The sequence below is a fragment of the Aegilops tauschii genome, chromosome 2, assembly GCF_002575655.3.
Source record: "Aegilops tauschii subsp. strangulata cultivar AL8/78 chromosome 2, Aet v6.0, whole genome shotgun sequence".
Lineage (NCBI taxonomy): Eukaryota > Viridiplantae > Streptophyta > Magnoliopsida > Poales > Poaceae > Aegilops > Aegilops tauschii.
This window is the reverse complement of record NC_053036.3, coordinates 303,705,429-303,722,673: the sequence shown is the minus strand read 5'-3', so window position 1 is coordinate 303,722,673 and position 17,245 is coordinate 303,705,429.

Here is a 17,245-nt window from a genome sequence, read left to right as displayed (position 1 = left end):
AAACGACGGATGGCAGACACACCATCATCACCAACTTAGTCTTCTATAGGAGTACCAGCAAGATCCGTGCATTGCACGGAACATCAAGATGCATTTTTTTATAAAAACACTCGTTGTGATTGACCCATGCGGGAGTAATCCCATGTGTAAAAACTAATGATATCTCGAGAAATAGGAGATAAGGTGAAGAGGAGTGGGGCGTGGTGGTGATCGGTGGTCGGACTGAGCGGAGGCATGGGGATTGATGACGCCGGCAGCGGCCACCAGGCCAGTTTGTTCCAGAGGCTTCCTTTCTTAATTGCTCAACAATGAGGTTGTTGGAGATAAGGATGAACGAGGGAAGGCCTTGTCTGCAAATGTGGAGAGGGGTGCGGGTACCTTTTAGTTTAATTTCCATCAGTCAGATATAGATCGGACGGTCTATATTGCAAGATGGCACGCGTACCATCATCACCAACTCGGTTTTTTATAAGAGAAGAAATATAAGTATGGAGATACAAACGTATTATCGATACTTGTTTCCGTAAACTAGCACCTACATTCTATTCAACGCCTCAGCATGTGAGGCCTTAGCACAATGACTTCTCGACTGTGTAAAACAAAGGTTTTCCCATCGCCGATAAGGAGGGGGTGACGGCGGCGCGCTTTTTGGCTTGCTCTAGTCCTAGTAGTCATACTAGGTGGTCTAAGCACGTGTAGATTTATTCGTTTTCACGTCTCGTTTTGGCCGTACTGCCACGACTGTTGATGAATAGACGGTAAGTTATTCACGGGGAAACCCTTGTTGAGAGTGTTTGCGAGAGAGAGAGAGAGAGAGAGAGAGTGTGCGTGTGTGATATTTCTAGAGACTGAGGCAATGCTAACAGATTCTTTGTGTCTATGTGTGTGGAGGATAGAGAGAGACATGTACATGGGGCTTTGTGTTGACGTGGAGACACATATACATAATTAGAGAGTGAGTGTGCGAGATACACATGCGGACATGGGGAGAGATGAGGATCTAGACTAATGGGTGTTTGTGCATGTCTGTGTGTGTTTGTGTGCGCGTTTGTGTGTGAGAGGGAGTGTGTGTATGTGGAGTAGAGAGACCACTAATGATGTAAACCTAGTATAAGGGAAGGGGAATGGTGTGACATCTGTAGTAGCGGGATAGCATGGGTGCGGGCGGGGGGAGCAGACTATTTGGAAGAGACATCGATTGTGTGTGGGAGAGGGGTGTGAGAGCGAGAGAGAGAGAGAGAGAGAGAGAGCTAGCGACGGAGAGAGAGAGGAAGAGAGGGGGCGAGAGAGGGGGCGTTTGTGTCCATAAATGGCGTATAGATAAGGAGACAATGTTGATGTTGTTTGAAATTGGCCTATGTACGGAGACGCAAGGGAAGCGAGTCATCGTGTGTGTGATAGGGACTTCATGAGAGATCTAGAATAGATGGTGTAGAGAACATTGTGCGAGATCGAGAACGATGATACATTAGGGAGCTATGGAAAGAGTCACGACATATATGTATACAGGGAGGAGCTGGGGCGGGTCCGCATGTGGGAGAGATAGAAAGAGGAGAGTGGTGCACAAGTAGAAAAAGTGTGCTTGTTTTGCAGTGGGGGTGGTGTGTGAGGTGAGTGTGCGAGAACCACATAACTAGGGAGATAGACGTTTGGGGGCGACGTTTTGTGTGTATGGGAAAGATACACTCTACATAGTGCGTGTGCTTGGGAAAGAGAGATGCCGGGAGACCTAGCTAGAGAGTGGGGGAAGAGATGTGTGCATGCCCAAGAGATAAAGTGATAGAGACCTATATTGGGGTCCGGACTTTAGAAGAGAGAGGGGTGTTAATGTGCTCGTGTGTTGGTGTTTGGGGGGAGAGAACGGCTTCTGTGTGTGGGGGGGCGACGAGGGGGTGGGGGTGGTTTGCTTCAGATAAAGAGTGAGGTGTCTATATTTGAGGGACTTTAGCGTAATTGAGATATACATGGTCAATAGTGTGTGCACTCAAGGTTGATCAATTTGTTTCACAGTTTGGACTATGAGATAACGATACTTTTGAACATGCGTGATATACTTTGATGTACCAGAATTACAAACCTAAGATTGGAATTTTGGAATTCGACTCCATCATTAGCTTTTGTAATTCATTTAAACGGAGGTACATTTTTAAGCCGGGATTTCGTGATTTCAAATTCATATATCAAACCTAGAGATATACACATACGGGCATGTTCAAACTTTATAATCATCCACTTTATTCATACACATACACATTTTTGCTTTTGTCATCATATGTAGGATAAACACATTCGGAATTTCATTTGAATTGGACCATATGATGGTATTTGCTTGTAGTAGCTCAATGATCCATATTTTAATTGAATGGACAATCTAAGTTTCGAGTTGGAGACATTGATTTTCAAAACTTGCACTTTTTTTCGTGCAAAACAAACAAATTCTCGGCCATGATATCATAGTCGGCCGCACAAGAGCAGAATATAATTTCAGGTGCCAAAAGCTTTCAAACTTCCCACTCACATCGAAATATCCCGCGCCCGAAATTTTAGCCCTGCGATATTCCTGTTTTACCCCTGCCACATGAACGGAAAAGGGCTGCTTTGGTAACTCCATTGTTTTCCCCTCTTTGCCCCCAACGTTCTTCCCCAGAGCCCCTCCCCTCCCACCCCCAACCACGAAAAGCCGCCGAATCTAGTCCTCCGCCGCAGCGGTGGACCTCACACCCCAACGGATCTACCTTCCGCACCCCTTGGAACCCCCAACTGCCAACTCACCACTTCACCGGAGCCGCTTCAGCGACTGGCTTGTACATCGCTCCAGATCTCCTTGACCGCCATCAGGGTCCACCGCACCGGATCTGCTTAACCGGCGCCCTCGTCCACCACAGTGTAGGCCCTTCACTGACTCCCTCATCCGTCCCTTCGCTAGCCCTTCATACAAGCTCTCGTCCATCGCAATAGATCCGCCTCACCGAAAGCACTGTACAACGCGCCCGCCGAAGCCTTCGTCCACTGCACCGGACCCGCTCCACGGATGCCATATTTAACTCCACCGGCCCTGCTTTACCGATGCCGCAGCCTCATCAGGTTATTTCGATCTGTACTCCTTCGGTTTTTCTCTTTATAGTGCAACTATTCACTTACCACAGATGAGCTTTCTTGTATGTCGACAGGCGCCGCAACCTTAGCACCGGAGCCGCTTCAGCAACGGTGACAGCCGGCCCAAACTCAACCGCAACATGAGCACCATCGACGATCCTTAGCTATCAAGTATGCCAACGATACCCATACGCCGCCGAGAATCAGGTACTATTATCCAACGGCCGGCGCCTACGTTCACTTTCTTAGCATAAGCACCGCACCTTTGAATTTCTTCAGGGCATCATTCAGTTTTTCATGAGACGCGTTATTCTGCTTGCACCTGTAGGGCAATACTTCTGGCAGTGAACATGTTACATGTGCTAAATTACATACCAGTGCACACATAGTTAATATGCTTTAGTTTTGTCCTAAGAATTACTGTACTTCCTAGATATCACTGCCTACTATTTTACTTCTTGCATGCTATATTTATGATAATGGTGTTGTTCTGATGCCACCTGTTTGTTCCATCAGACTGCTTCATGTTCTCTATGCTTAATTACACATCAGCAAACTAGCATGTGGTTCCGCTGGTTTTTGTTCGTTTTACCCTACATTTTCTGATGCTAGCTATTACATCACTGCTACGAGCCTCTGTTCATTACTTTTTTGTGTGTTCTTGATCTTCCCAAGTTGCATGACTAATTTGATGCTTCTATTAATTATGGAGCTGCCAACCCCATCAAGCAAAATATTTGTTATTTTGGGGCTGGCACCTCGAACAAGCATAAAAATAGAGGGAAGCAGATATATTGTCGTGCATGCACACACCCTTCTTTCATTAGTTTAGATGAACCATTGGTGATCAATTCGAACCAGTGCATGCGATTAAAATTAATTTTACCTAAATAGAGGGTGCAGAATAAACTACAACAAGTAGATTTGCAACCACGGGATGCTGACGATATCTTCAAAGAACATTGCAACAGCAGCGAGGCTTCACAGCAACATATGGTAAGCTAGTGTGTTTTAGTACATGTGAAATGTAATGCGTGTGGGATGCTTTCTTGGCTTGTGCCCTCAACCTGTAATCCTACAGAATAACAAATAGTTCAGTTGTCCGCTTTGCTATATTGCTTGATTCGAATGCTTGTTTGTTACTTGTTACGCTATACCTGAGTTGGCCAATATGTCAGCAGTGCCTGCTGTACTATCGTAAAGAAATGCATGCCTTGTTCATTTGAGTCCTTAACTTTTCCTCTGAACTTCATCACAAGACTGTCTTCGTAGTTTATATGAGGCCACACTGTTAAGTGCTTTGTCAGATTATTTCAACTGCTTAGATGCCTTGGCAACTTAGCGGTGGTACACTCCCTTTCAACTAGGGATGTCAACTGGGTCCCGTTTAATCCCGATTAAAGTCCACTAGTGGTATGATAGTTCAAAAGAGTTTTTGTTTTTTGAGGAAAATGAACCAGGGAGCTAGGAAAAACTAACTAGATGGGACTGGCGGATGTCGTTTATTTGCCACTTACATCCCTAGTTTCATCTTACCATTTTAATTTCTTTTCGGCTGATGCTGCTTCGAACCATTTAAATATAGCTTGCCATGCTCGGCAATAATTCGTATGTCGTTTACCATGTAAGCTTACTGCCTGGATCATGCGATAACTATCTCTTACTTATGTCCAGCGGAAACCTTTCAGGATGCCGTTCACAGTAGGGCACAATGTACAACCCCAGAATCTATTTGTGGAAGCAGTGTGCCATCCATGTTACCAGATGGTAGCAGTTCAGAGGCAACACCGCCGGGGAGCAGTCTGAGCACAAATATTATAGTTCTTGAGGCTCTACTAGAGGCAGAAAGAGATGGTGTGGCTGCCATGAATGAGGTAATCTCGATCTTGAAGCTGGAACTTATGCAATTAGCTGCACGCATTATGCAAGCAACCCAAGAAATGGAGGAAGTAAGAATGTTGCATTTGAAGACGGAGGAGGTCCTGCTGCTTCTGCTATCTGAAGCCCAGGGTAATCCCAATTCTTCTTTCGATAGCAATTGAAATTGTCATTAGATTATTGTACTAGCATGTTGTGTCATGTCTCTGAATGGATTATGTTGTAAGACCCCCTATGTAGTCCATGTGTTGTAATGATCCGAATTTTTTAGGAGAGGTAATCCTCAGTACTTGTATGATTGACATAAGGTGAACTGTTTTTCGTGTGAGCATATTGTATTGGATGAAATAACTGTTTCACTCAAAGTGTATCCAACCTACTGAATTCGAAGATCACGACATTTCTAAATCATAATCATATATAAAGGCGGAATAAATCTTTTGTGACGCCCCCGTTTTGACCGTACACTAATCATGCACGCAAATGTGTACGATCAAGATCAGGGACTCACGGGAAGATATCACAACACAACTCTAAAACATAAATAAGTCATACAAGCATCATAATACAAGCCAGGGGCCTCGAGGGCTCGAATACAAGTGCTCGATCACAGACGAGTCACCGGAAGCAACAATATCTGAGTACAGACATAAATTAATCAAGTTTGCCTTAAGAAGGCTAGCACAAACTGGGATACAGATCGAACGAGGCGCAGGCCTCCTGCCTGGGATCCTCCTAACTACTCCTGGTCGTCGTCAGCGGCCTGCACGTAGTAGTAGGCACCTCCGGTGTCGTAGGTGTCGTCGTCGACGGTGGCGTCTGGCTCCTGGACTCCAACATCTGGTTGCGACAACCAGATAGAAAGGAAAGGGGGGAAAGAGGGAGAGAGGCAACCGTGAGTACTCATCCAAAGTACTCGCAAGCAAGGAGCTACACTACATATGCATGGGTATATGTGTAAAGGGGCATATCAGTGGACTGAACTGCAGAATGCCAGAATAAAAGGGGGAAAGCTAGTCCTGTCGAAGACTACGCTTCTGGTCATCTCCATCTTGCAGCATGTAGGAGAGAGTAGATTGAAGTCCTCCAAGTAGCATCGCATAGCATAATCCTACCCGGCGATCCCCTCCTCGTCGCCCTGTTAGAGAGCGATCACCGGGTTGTATCTGGCACTTGGAAGGGTGTATTTTATTCAGTATCCAGTTCTAGTTGTCATAAGGTCAAGGTACAACTCTGGGTCGTCCTTTTACCGAGGGACACGGCTATTCGAATAGATAAACTTCCCTGCAGGGGTGCACCACATAACCCAACACGCTCGATCCCATTTGGTCGGACACACTTTTCTGGGTCATGCCCGGCCTCGTAAGATCAACACGTCGCAGCCCCACCTAGGCTCAACAGAGAGGTCAGCACGCCGGTCTAAACCTATGCGCGCAGGGGTCTGGGCCCATCGCCCTATGCACACCTGCACGTTGCGTATGCGGCCGGAAGCAGACCTAGCCCCCTTAATACAAGCGCGAGCTTACGGTCCAATGCGGCGCGCGCCACTCAGTTGCTGACGTCAAAAGAGCTTCGGCTGATACCACGACGTCGGGATACCCATAACTACTCCCACGTAGATGGTTAGTGCGTATAGACCAAATGGCCAGACTCAGATCAAATACCAAGAACTCGTTAAGCGTGTTAAGTATCCGCGAACGCCGACCAGGGCCAGGCCCACCTCTCTCCTAGGTGGTCTCAACCTGCCCTGTCGCTCCGCCACAAAGTAACAGTCGGGGGCCGTCAGGAACCCAGGCCCACCTCTACCGGGGTGGAGCCACCTGTCCTTTCAGCCCCCTCATCAGCATCACTTGCGGGTACTCAACGAGCTGACCCGACTTTAGTCACCACATGTGTCATGTATATAGTATATAAGTATATACCCGTGATCACCGCCCAGGTGATCACGGCCCGATAGTATAGCACAACAGACGGACAAGAATGTAGGGCCACTGATGGAAAACTAGCATCCTATACTAAGCATGTAGGATTGCAGGTAAAGGTAACAACAGTAGTAGCAAGGATAGGCTATGCATCAGGATAGGATATCGGAAAGTAGTAACATGCTACACTACTCTAATGCAAGCAGTATAGAGAAGAATAGGCGATATATGGTGATCAAGGGGGGGGGCTTGCCTGGTTGCTCTGGCAAGTAGGAGGGGTCGTCAACTCCGTAGTCGAACTGGGCAGCAGCAGTGTCGGTCTCGTAGTCTACCGGAGAGAAGAGGGGGAAGAAACAGTAAATACAATGCAAACATAAACATGACGATGTGTGACATGACAATGAGCAGGGCTTGGTGTGTCCTAACGCGACAGTAGGTGGTACCGGCGAAGGGGGGGAACATCCGGGAAGGTATTCCCGATGTTTTGCGTTTTCGGACAGACGGACCGGAGGGGGAAGGTTGCTAGTTCGATAGGTTAGGGAGGTGTGGTGGACGAACGGATTGCGTATTCGGATTCGTCTCGTCGTTTTGAGCAACTTTCATGTAGAAAACATTTTCATCTGAGTTACGGTTTAAAAGATATGAATTTTCAAAGATTATTTGAATTTCTGGAATTATTTGAATTTAGCAAAATGAATTATGATGTCAGCATGAGGTAATGCTGACGTCAGCAGGTCAACGGGTCGGCTGACCAGTCAAACCAGACAGGTGGGTCCAGTGGGACCCACATGTCATTGACAGGGCACTAACAGAGTTTTATAATTAACTTAAACAAGGTTATTAGCAGGTAGGCCCCACCTGTCAGTGCCTATTTAGATTAATTAATTAATTTTATTTATAAAAACATTTCTTTTTGTTAATTATGCGACGGGGCCCGCATGTCAGTGGCTGGGGCCTGCCCAGTCAGCAGTTGACTGGGGTCAACCCAGTCAACTGGGCCACCAGGACCCACTGGCAGCGACCCAGGGGGTGGCCCCAGGTGTGCCAGCTCAGCGCGGCCGGCGGCTCAACGCCGGCGACGCTAAACACGGCGGCGCGGCTCGGATCTCGCCGGATTTCGCCTACGGGGCTCGGGGAGGAGCGGGGCTAGTCTAATTCGAACGAGCTCGCAGCGCCACATCTAGTGGTGGCCGTAGCTTCGCCGGACTTGGCCGGAATCGGCGCCGGCGAGCGGCGGAGGTGGCGGCGTGCACGGGTGCCCGACAAAAACGGAGCTACGGCGTGCTATCGAGCAAACGGAGGGGCTGGGGAGTATCTACGCGCTGTGGGGAGTGCAACGGGCTTGAGCCCATGACCAAAAGGTCACCGGAGCCTTGCCGGCGGCGAGCTCCGCGGCGATGCGTTCGGGCGCAAGCAGAGCGGCGGCTACGAGAGCTCAAGAGGCCAGGAGAGAGAGGGGAGAGGATGAGGGGCTCACCGCGCGGCGCAAGAAAGGCCCGTGGGAGGCTTAGTAGCAGCAGCAGTCGCCGGAGTCGAAGAAGATGGCGGCGACCCGAGGAAGAAGGCGACGGCGTTGTGGGTGAGGTAGGGGGGTCCCGGCTCGAGCAGGTGGTCGGGGAGGACGGGCTCGACGCGGCGGAGCTTGTGGACACATCGGGGAGGAGAACGGGGCTCGGTGGCCGCGGCTAGGCCGGAGGCATGGCGGCGGTGGCGTTCGGGCGAGGTGGGAAAAGGGATCGGAGAGGGGGGAGAAGTGGATCTGGGGGAGGGGAGGCGCAGTGGCGAGCGAGATGGGCAAGTGGGAGGGATGGGCGGAGGCCGAGGCGTCGGGGCGGCCTTATCCTCCCCCGTCGCCGGCGAGGGGGTGTGGCGGGGACCTGCCCCTGTTCCGACCCCGGTCGGGGGAACACGGAAGGGGAGGGCACGGTCGAGCGAGGTGGGCCAGGCTGGCTGGGCCTGGGGTCGACCCAGTTGGGCCAGGGTCCAGTGGGGGAAGGGGGGTTCCTTTTCTAGTTAGTTTTCTTTTTCTTTTTGTTCTGTTTTCTCTTTATTTATTTATTTTCTTTTCTTTTTTAATTCATTTAAAAGCATTTAGGCATTTTATAAAAATGTGATTACTTCACCATAATTACCGATGCAATAATTGACATGGCCCGAACATTTTTGTTTAAATTTTTGAAAAAAATTTATTTTCCACTTTAAATTTAATTGAAGTTTGAATTAGGAGTTTGAAAAGAAATGTGATTCCAATGTGATCAAGCCCTGTTTAGCAACATGATTAGCTTAATCACAGAGAGTTACTGTAGCATGATTCTCGGGGTGTTACAAATCTCCTCCACTACAAGAAATCTCGTCCCGAGATTTAGGAGGTAGAAGGAAACAGTGCGGGGTATTCTTCGCGCAGACGATCCTCTCGTTCCCAAGTGGCCTCATCTTCAGAATGGTGCGACCACTGGACTTTGAGAAACCTGATCGCCTTCTGACGTGTGCGGCGTTCAGCTTGGTCGAGAATGCGGACCGGATGCTCCTTATAGGAGAGGTCTTGCTGCAATTCGAGCACTTCATGATCCACAGCTCGGATTGGGTCCTTGAAGCAACGGCGGAGCTGTGACACATGGAACACATCGTGAACCTGAGAAATGTTCGGCGGTAGCTCCAGTTGGTATGCCACTTTTCCACGCCTTTCGAGAATAGTGAATGGGCCAATATAGCGAGGAGCTAGTTTGCCCTTGATCCCGAAGCGGTCAGCACCCTTCATAGGTGTGACCCGAAGATAAGCCTTTTCGCCAGGTTGATAGACCATGTCTTTATGATGACGGTCATACTGACTCTTCTGACGTGACTGAGCAGTCTTAAGATTCCCACGGATAATGCGGACTCTTTCTTTGGCATCTTGGATAATATCCGGACCGAAGAGTGGACGTTCCCCAGTTTTTGACCAGTTCAGAGGGGTTCGGCACTTTTGTCCATATAACACTTCGAAGGGGGCCATCTTCAGACTAGCTTGATAGCTATTATTATAAGAGAACTCAGCATACGGGAGAGATTCCTCCCATTTCTTGCCGAAGGAAATAACACAAGCTCGAAGCATGTCTTCGAGAACTTGGTTGACGCGTTCAACTTGTCCTTGCGATTGAGGATGAAACGCAGTACTGAATGACAGATGAGTTCCCATAGCTTCTTGGAAACTTGCCCAGAATCTTGAAGTGAATAAGCTGCCACGGTCTGAACTGATAACCAATGGAATACCGTGGAGTGAAACAATCCTGGACATATAGAGCATTGCCAACTGGCTAGCAGTGATCGTTTCTTTGACTACCAGAAAATGTGCAACTTTGGAAAGCCGGTCAATGACGACAAGAATAGCGTCATTACCTTTCTGTGATTTGGGAAATCCAGTGACGAAGTCCATCTCAACATGGTCCCATTTCCATTCAGGAATAGAGATAGGTTGCAGAGTTCCAGCAGGCCTTTGATGTTCTGCTTTGATACGACGGCAAACTTCACACTCAGCAACATAACGAGCAATGTCTTGCTTCATATTAGACCACCAGAATCTCTGACGGATGTCTTGGTACATCTTTGTACTACCAGGATGGATACATAGAGGCGTATCATGAGCTTCTTTCATAACTTCCTGTGTCATATCCAGGTTTTTCTCTGCACATGACACCACTAGGCGGCCCTTGAAGTATAAGGTGCCATCTTCAGCAATGGCGAAGAATGAGGGCTTTCCTTCTGCGAGGTAGCGCTTAATCTTGTGGGCTTCAGAGTCATACTTCTGTAGCCTTTTGATGCTGTCCTCGAGATCTGGTTTAGCAACTAGGGTATTGAGGGAACCCTGGGTAACAACGTGGAGGTTCACCTTGCCAAACTCCTTAGGAGGGGGAGCGAGTGCACCCGGAGGAACAATATGGAGGTTCAGCTTCCTGAATTCTTCAACAAGCGAGGGCTGAACTTTGTGAACCTGGAGGTGGTTGCAGTAAGGCTTGCGGCTCAAGGCATCAGCCATTACATTAGCCTTGCCTGGCGTATAGGAAATACCCAAGTCAAAGTCTGCAACAAGCTCCATCCATCTCTGTTGACGGAGGTTCAGATCTGGCTGAGTAAACAGATACTTCAGACTTTGGTGGTCAGTGAAGATCTCGCAACGATTACCGAGAAGGTAATGTCGCCACTGCTTCAGCGCATAAATGACAGCAGCAAGTTCGAGGTCGTGAACTGGGTAGTTCTCTTCGTGAGGGCGCAATTGCCGAGAGGCATAAGCAATCACTTTGCGGTCTTGCATTAGGACACAGCCTAATCCTTGACGGGAAGCGTCGCAGTAAATGACGAAGTCCTTCTTAGTATCCGGTGGAGCTAGAACTGGGGCAGAAGTCAACTTGTCTTTGACTGCCTGGAAACTTTCCTGACATTTGTCTGTCCATTGGAACTTGACGCCCTTATGCAACAGGTTAGTCAGAGGTCTGGCGATCTTGGAGAAGTTCTCGACGAATCAACGGCAATAGCTGGCGAGACCGAGAAAACTTCTGACTTGCTTAACATTCTTGGGAGGAGTCCAATCAAGAATAGCCTGAACTCGCTCGGGGTTGACGGAAATACCATCCTTAGAGATGACATGCCCAAGATAGGTTACTTCCGGTAGCCAGAATTCACATTTGGAGAACTTGGCATATAGTTGATGCTCTCGTAGCTTTTCTAGCACAAGTCGAAGATGTTCAGCATGTTCTTCTTCGTTCTTGGAAAATACCAGGATATCATCCAGATAAACCACAACGAACTTGTCGAGGTAATCCATGAATATATAGTTCATCAGACGAGAGAAGGTGGCTGGAGCATTGGTTAAACCGAAAGACATGACGGTGTACTCGTATGAACCATAGCGAGTCACGAAGGCGGTCTTTGGGATATCCTCTTCGCGAACACGGATCTGGTGGTAACCCAACCTCAAGTCGAGCTTAGAGAACACTGACGAACCCGCCAGTTGATCATACAGATCATTGATCCGAGGAAGAGGGTATTTATTCTGAATGGTAGCTTGGTTTATAGGACGGTAGTCTTGAACTAACCGGTTTGTCCCATCTTTCTTCTTGACAAAGAGAGAAGGTGCTCCCCAAGGAGAGCAACTTGGGCGAATGAATCCTTTGCGAAGAGATTTGTCGATTTCCTCCTTAAGCTCAAGGAGTTCATGCGGCGGCATTTTGTAGGGTCGCTTGGCTATAGGAGTGGTGCCTGGTTTCAAGTCGATGATGAATTCGACAGCCCTAGCAGGGGGAATCCCTGGAAGTTCTTCAGGGAAGACGTCGAGGAATTCACGCACGACGGGAATGTTTTCAATGCCCTCGAGTGGTGCAGCATTCAATGCATTCAATGCATAGAGCCTTGCCTCGGCATTTTGCACCAGATGGGCTTGGTAAGTAACTATCTCATCTGAAGGGTGTAGCAGATGGACGGTCTTAGTGGCGCAAACTATAGAAGCAGTATGCGCTTTCAACCAATCCATACCCAAAATGAGGTCGATGTTAGACGACTTCAGGATAATGGGAGAGGCATAGAATTCCAGCCCTTCGATTTCCACGGGGACATCGATGCCAACCAAGGAGGTTTGACACTATCCCACGGGGTTTTTGACCAATACAGAGGTGTTCATCTCCTCACATTTAACGTCGTGCTTGTATGCAAAATCTTCTGACATGAATGAATGCGATGCACCTGTATCAAATAAAACGGATGCTGGTACTGAATTTACGAGGAGTGTACCCATCACAGTAGCAGGCTGGTCTTGAGCTTCGTTGAGATCAACGTGGTTGGCATGAGCACGACCATAAGACTTAGCATTGTTGTTGCGGGGCTGGTTGTTACCACGGCCCGTTGCTGGAAGGGCAAGTTGATTCTGATTCTGATGGCAGTCCCTGGCACGGTGACCTGGTTGTCCACACTTGTAGCACAGACCATTATTGGGAGTGGGAACAGGAGCTTGGGATGGTGGGGCTGGAAGTCTTGACTGCCTAGATGGTGGTGGAGGCAGACGAGGTGCAGCATAGGTCTGCCTTGGGGCAGATGCATTTGGACGGTACATGCTGTTCGGGATCCATATCTTACGCTTCTGTGAGGGCGAGCCCGAAGATGAGCCCGTGTCACGGTTGCGTCTGTGAGAGCTCTGGTATTCCTGCAGACCAGTTTCGACATTGATGGCCTTGTTCACCAAGGTGGCGAAATCAGCAAAGTCATGCACTAGAAGTGCGAGCTTGATGTCAGCTTGAAGGCCATCACGGAACTTCTCCTGTCTACGTGCATCAGTTGCAATGTCCTCTTCAGCATAGCGAGACAAGTCCAGAAACTCCCGCTGATAAGCTTCAACAGTTTTGTTGCCTTGGGTGAGGTTGCGGAACTCACGCTTCTTCCGGTCCATGACTCCTTGAGGAATGAAGCGGGCACGGAAAGCTGCTTGGAAGTCTGGCCATGTGATGATTGTTCCAGCTGGCAGAGTACGCCTGTGGCTGTCCCACCATTGAGCTGCGGGTCCCTTCAAGAAGAAGGAAGCAAAGGTGACATAGCTGGCAGGGGCTACATCAGCAGACTCCATCTCATAGGTGATGTCACGGAGCCAGTCATCAGCATCCAGAGGCTGAGTTGAGCTGCGGTAGATGGTTGGGTTGAGGCGTATGAAATCTTGAAGAGTCACTTGGGCTGGCTGCTGGTTCATATTGGGGCGAGGAAACTGAGCCATCATATTTTCCATGAATTGGCGGTTCAGTTAAAACTGTTGGATCATACCAGCCATGTACTCAGGTGGTGGTGGGGCATCGCCACCACGACCACGACCACCTGGTCTAACCATCCTGCTAATATATAACAGGGGTAGTTCAGCATTGAGAAATATTTGCAAAGACAAGAATCATTCATGATGGAACATGCATAACGAAAGGAGCACGATAGCTACTACATAATAGTCGGCATAACTTACAAAAGGGGTCATGCATAGAGTTCAGTACATAGAGTTCAGTACATAGACTAAAACATCATAGGCGGCACACAGGCTCGCGGCGACTGCAACTAATACTAACTAAGCAAGACTACATCAGTCCCAAGAGGTACTGTGGAGGTAATCGTAGCCCGACAGCTGGTAGTGAGGCAACGGATAGCCCTCCACGTCAGCAGACTGGGGGCCACGGATACTCAGGTGTAGAGCCCGACGCTCAGGTGGCAGAAGAGGGCCAAGTGCAGGGGAGTAGCCTCCCACCTCTGGCCAACCGACACCGTGGGGCATCACGGTCCTGGCTGGGTAGATCGCAGTACGCGGTACCTGTCCAGATCGGACAAAGGGGTGCAGCAGCGTCAGAGCACGGTAAAGGTGCTGACGGGTGGTGTACATCTCGTGGCGAAGAGCTCGGTTAGCTCAATCCAGCCCATCAGCATGCAGAACCAGGTTCTGATGGTAGAAGGGCTCTCGGGTGACAGTGGAGTAGGCAGCAGTATAGTATCCCTCCGCACCAACATCAGATGCGATAGCAATGTGCCTGAAAGGGGAGGTGTCCAACTCCTGATACTCTCCACGAAGACGTGTCAGAGCAGCATAGGCAGCATCGTGGACAGCCATATCGATGGTCACACCAACACCATGTGCGGTGTGCAGCACAGTAGTGGAGTCGTACTCCCGAGAGTAGAGGTGGACGATGGCACGGTACTGCTCCTGGTTAAAGTCCTGGTACTCCTCGTAGACGGTGTACTCAGGGTGCCAGCGATAACCCAGATAGGTCATCATCTCAGCTAGCACCGCAGGTGATCCCGAGGCACCAATGGCCGTCGTGTGGCGCATGACCTGCCTCGTGGGTTCCAACTGAAAGCAAAGACGTTTCAAAGGAGTCAAATGACAGGGTGTGAATTGTTCAAAATACTACTCTAAGAAACAACTATGGCTTATCCAACTTTGGGGTGAATGCGGTCACGGGATCCTAGTGTTAGAGTTAGTAAATTCGTTTACCGAGTAGAATAGAGTTCAGAGTCCCAGAGTAAAGGTCGAGGAGTAAAAGATCCTAGTACCACCCAATGGCGACGTGGGCCCGTAAGACACACAGCCATGTTAGTAAAAGTTTTTGTAATGTCTAGACTCGACTGCGGCCAAGGAATGTGGAAAGGGGGATTCCTACAGGCAGTCGGCTCTGATACCAACTTGTGACGCCCCCGTTTTGACCGTACACTAATCATGCACGCAAATGTGTACGATCAAGATCAGGGACTCACGGGAAGATATCACAACACAACTCTAAAACATAAATAAGTCATACAAGCATCATAATACAAGCCAGGGGCCTCGAGGGCTCGAATACAAGTGCTCGATCACAGACGAGTCAGCGGAAGCAACAATATCTGAGTACAGACATAAATTAATCAAGTTTGCCTTAAGAAGGCTAGCACAAACTGGGATACAGATCGAACGAGGCGCAGGCCTCCTGCCTGGGATCCTCCTAACTACTCCTGGTCGTCGTCAGCGGCCTGCACGTAGTAGTAGGCACCTCCGGTGTCGTAGGTGTCGTCATCGACGGTGGCGTCTGGCTCCTGGACTCCAACATCTGGTTGCGACAACCAGATAGAAAGGAAAGGGGGGAAAGAGGGAGAGAGGCAACCGTGAGTACTCATCCAAAGTACTCGCAAGCAAGGAGCTACACTACATATGCATGGGTATATGTGTAAAGGGGCATATCAGTGGACTGAACTGCAGAATGCCAGAATAAAAAGGGGAAAGCTAGTCCTGTCGAAGACTACGCTTCTGGTCATCTCCATCTTGCAGCATGTAGGAGAGAGTAGATTGAAGTCCTCCAAGTAGCATCACATAGCATAATCCTACCGGGCGATCCCCTCCTCGTCGCCCTGTTAGAGAGCGGTCACCGGGTTGTATCTGGCACTTGGAAGGGTGTATTTTATTCAGTATCCAGTTCTAGTTGTCATAAGGTCAAGGTACAACTCCGGGTCGTCCTTTTACCGAGGGACACGGCTATTCGAATAGATAAACTTCCCTGCAGGGGTGCACCACATAACCCAACACGCTCGATCCCATTTGGCCGGACACACTTTTCTGGGTCATGCCCGGCCTCGTAAGATCAACACGTCGCAGCCCCACCTAGGCTCAACAGAGAGGTCAGCACGCCGGTCTAAACCTATGCGCGCAGGGGTCTGGGCCCATCGCCCTATGCACACCTACACGTTGCGTACGCGGCCGGAAGCAGACCTAGCCCCCTTAATACAAGCGCGAGCTTACGGTCCAATGCGGCGCGCGCCACTCCGTTGCTGACGTCAAAAGAGCTTCGGCTGATACCACGATGTCGGGATACCCATAACTACTCCCACGTAGATGGTTAGTGCGTATAGACCAAATGGCCAGACTCAGATCAAATACCAAGAACTCGTTAAGCGTGTTAAGTATCCGCAAACGCCGACCAGGGCCAGGCCCACCTCTCTCCTAGGTGGTCTCAACCTGCCCTGTCGCTCCGCCACAAAGTAACAGTCGGGGGCCGTCAGGAACCCAGGCCCACCTCTATCGGGGTGGAGCCACCTGTCCTTTCAGCCCCCTCATCAGCATCACTTGCGGGTACTCAACGAGCCGACCCGACTTTAGTCACCACATGTGTCATGTATATAGTATATAAGTATATACCCGTGATCACCGCCTAGGTGATCATGGCCCGATAGTATAGCACAGCAGACGGACAAGAATGTAGGGCCACTGATGGAAAACTAGCATCCTATACTAAGCATGTAGGATTGCAGGTAAAGGTAACAACAGTAGTAGCAAGGATAGGCTATGCATCAGGATAGGATATCGGAAAGCAATAACATGCTACACTACTCTAATGCAAGCAGTATAGAGAAGAATAGGCGATATCTGGTGATCAAGGGGGGGGGGCTTGCCTGGTTGCTCTGGCAAGTAGGAGGGGTCGTCAACTCCGTAGTCGAACTGGGCAGCAGCAGTGTCGGTCTCGTAGTCTACCGGAGAGAAGAGGGGGAAGAAACAGTAAATACAATGCAAACATAAACATGACGATGCGTGACATGACAATGAGCAGTGCTAGGTGTGTCCTAACGCGACAGTAGGTGGTACCGGCGAAGGGGGGGAACATCCGGGAAGGTATTCCCGATGTTTTGCGTTTTCGGACAGACGGACCGGAGGGGGAAGGTTGCTAGTTCGATAGGTTAGGGAGGTGTGGTGGACGAACGGATTGCGTATTCGGATTCGTCTCGTCGTTCTGAGCAACTTTCATGTAGAAAACATTTTCATCCGAGTTACGGTTTAAAAGATATGAATTTTCAAAGATTATTTGAATTTCTGGAATTATTTGAATTTAGCAAAA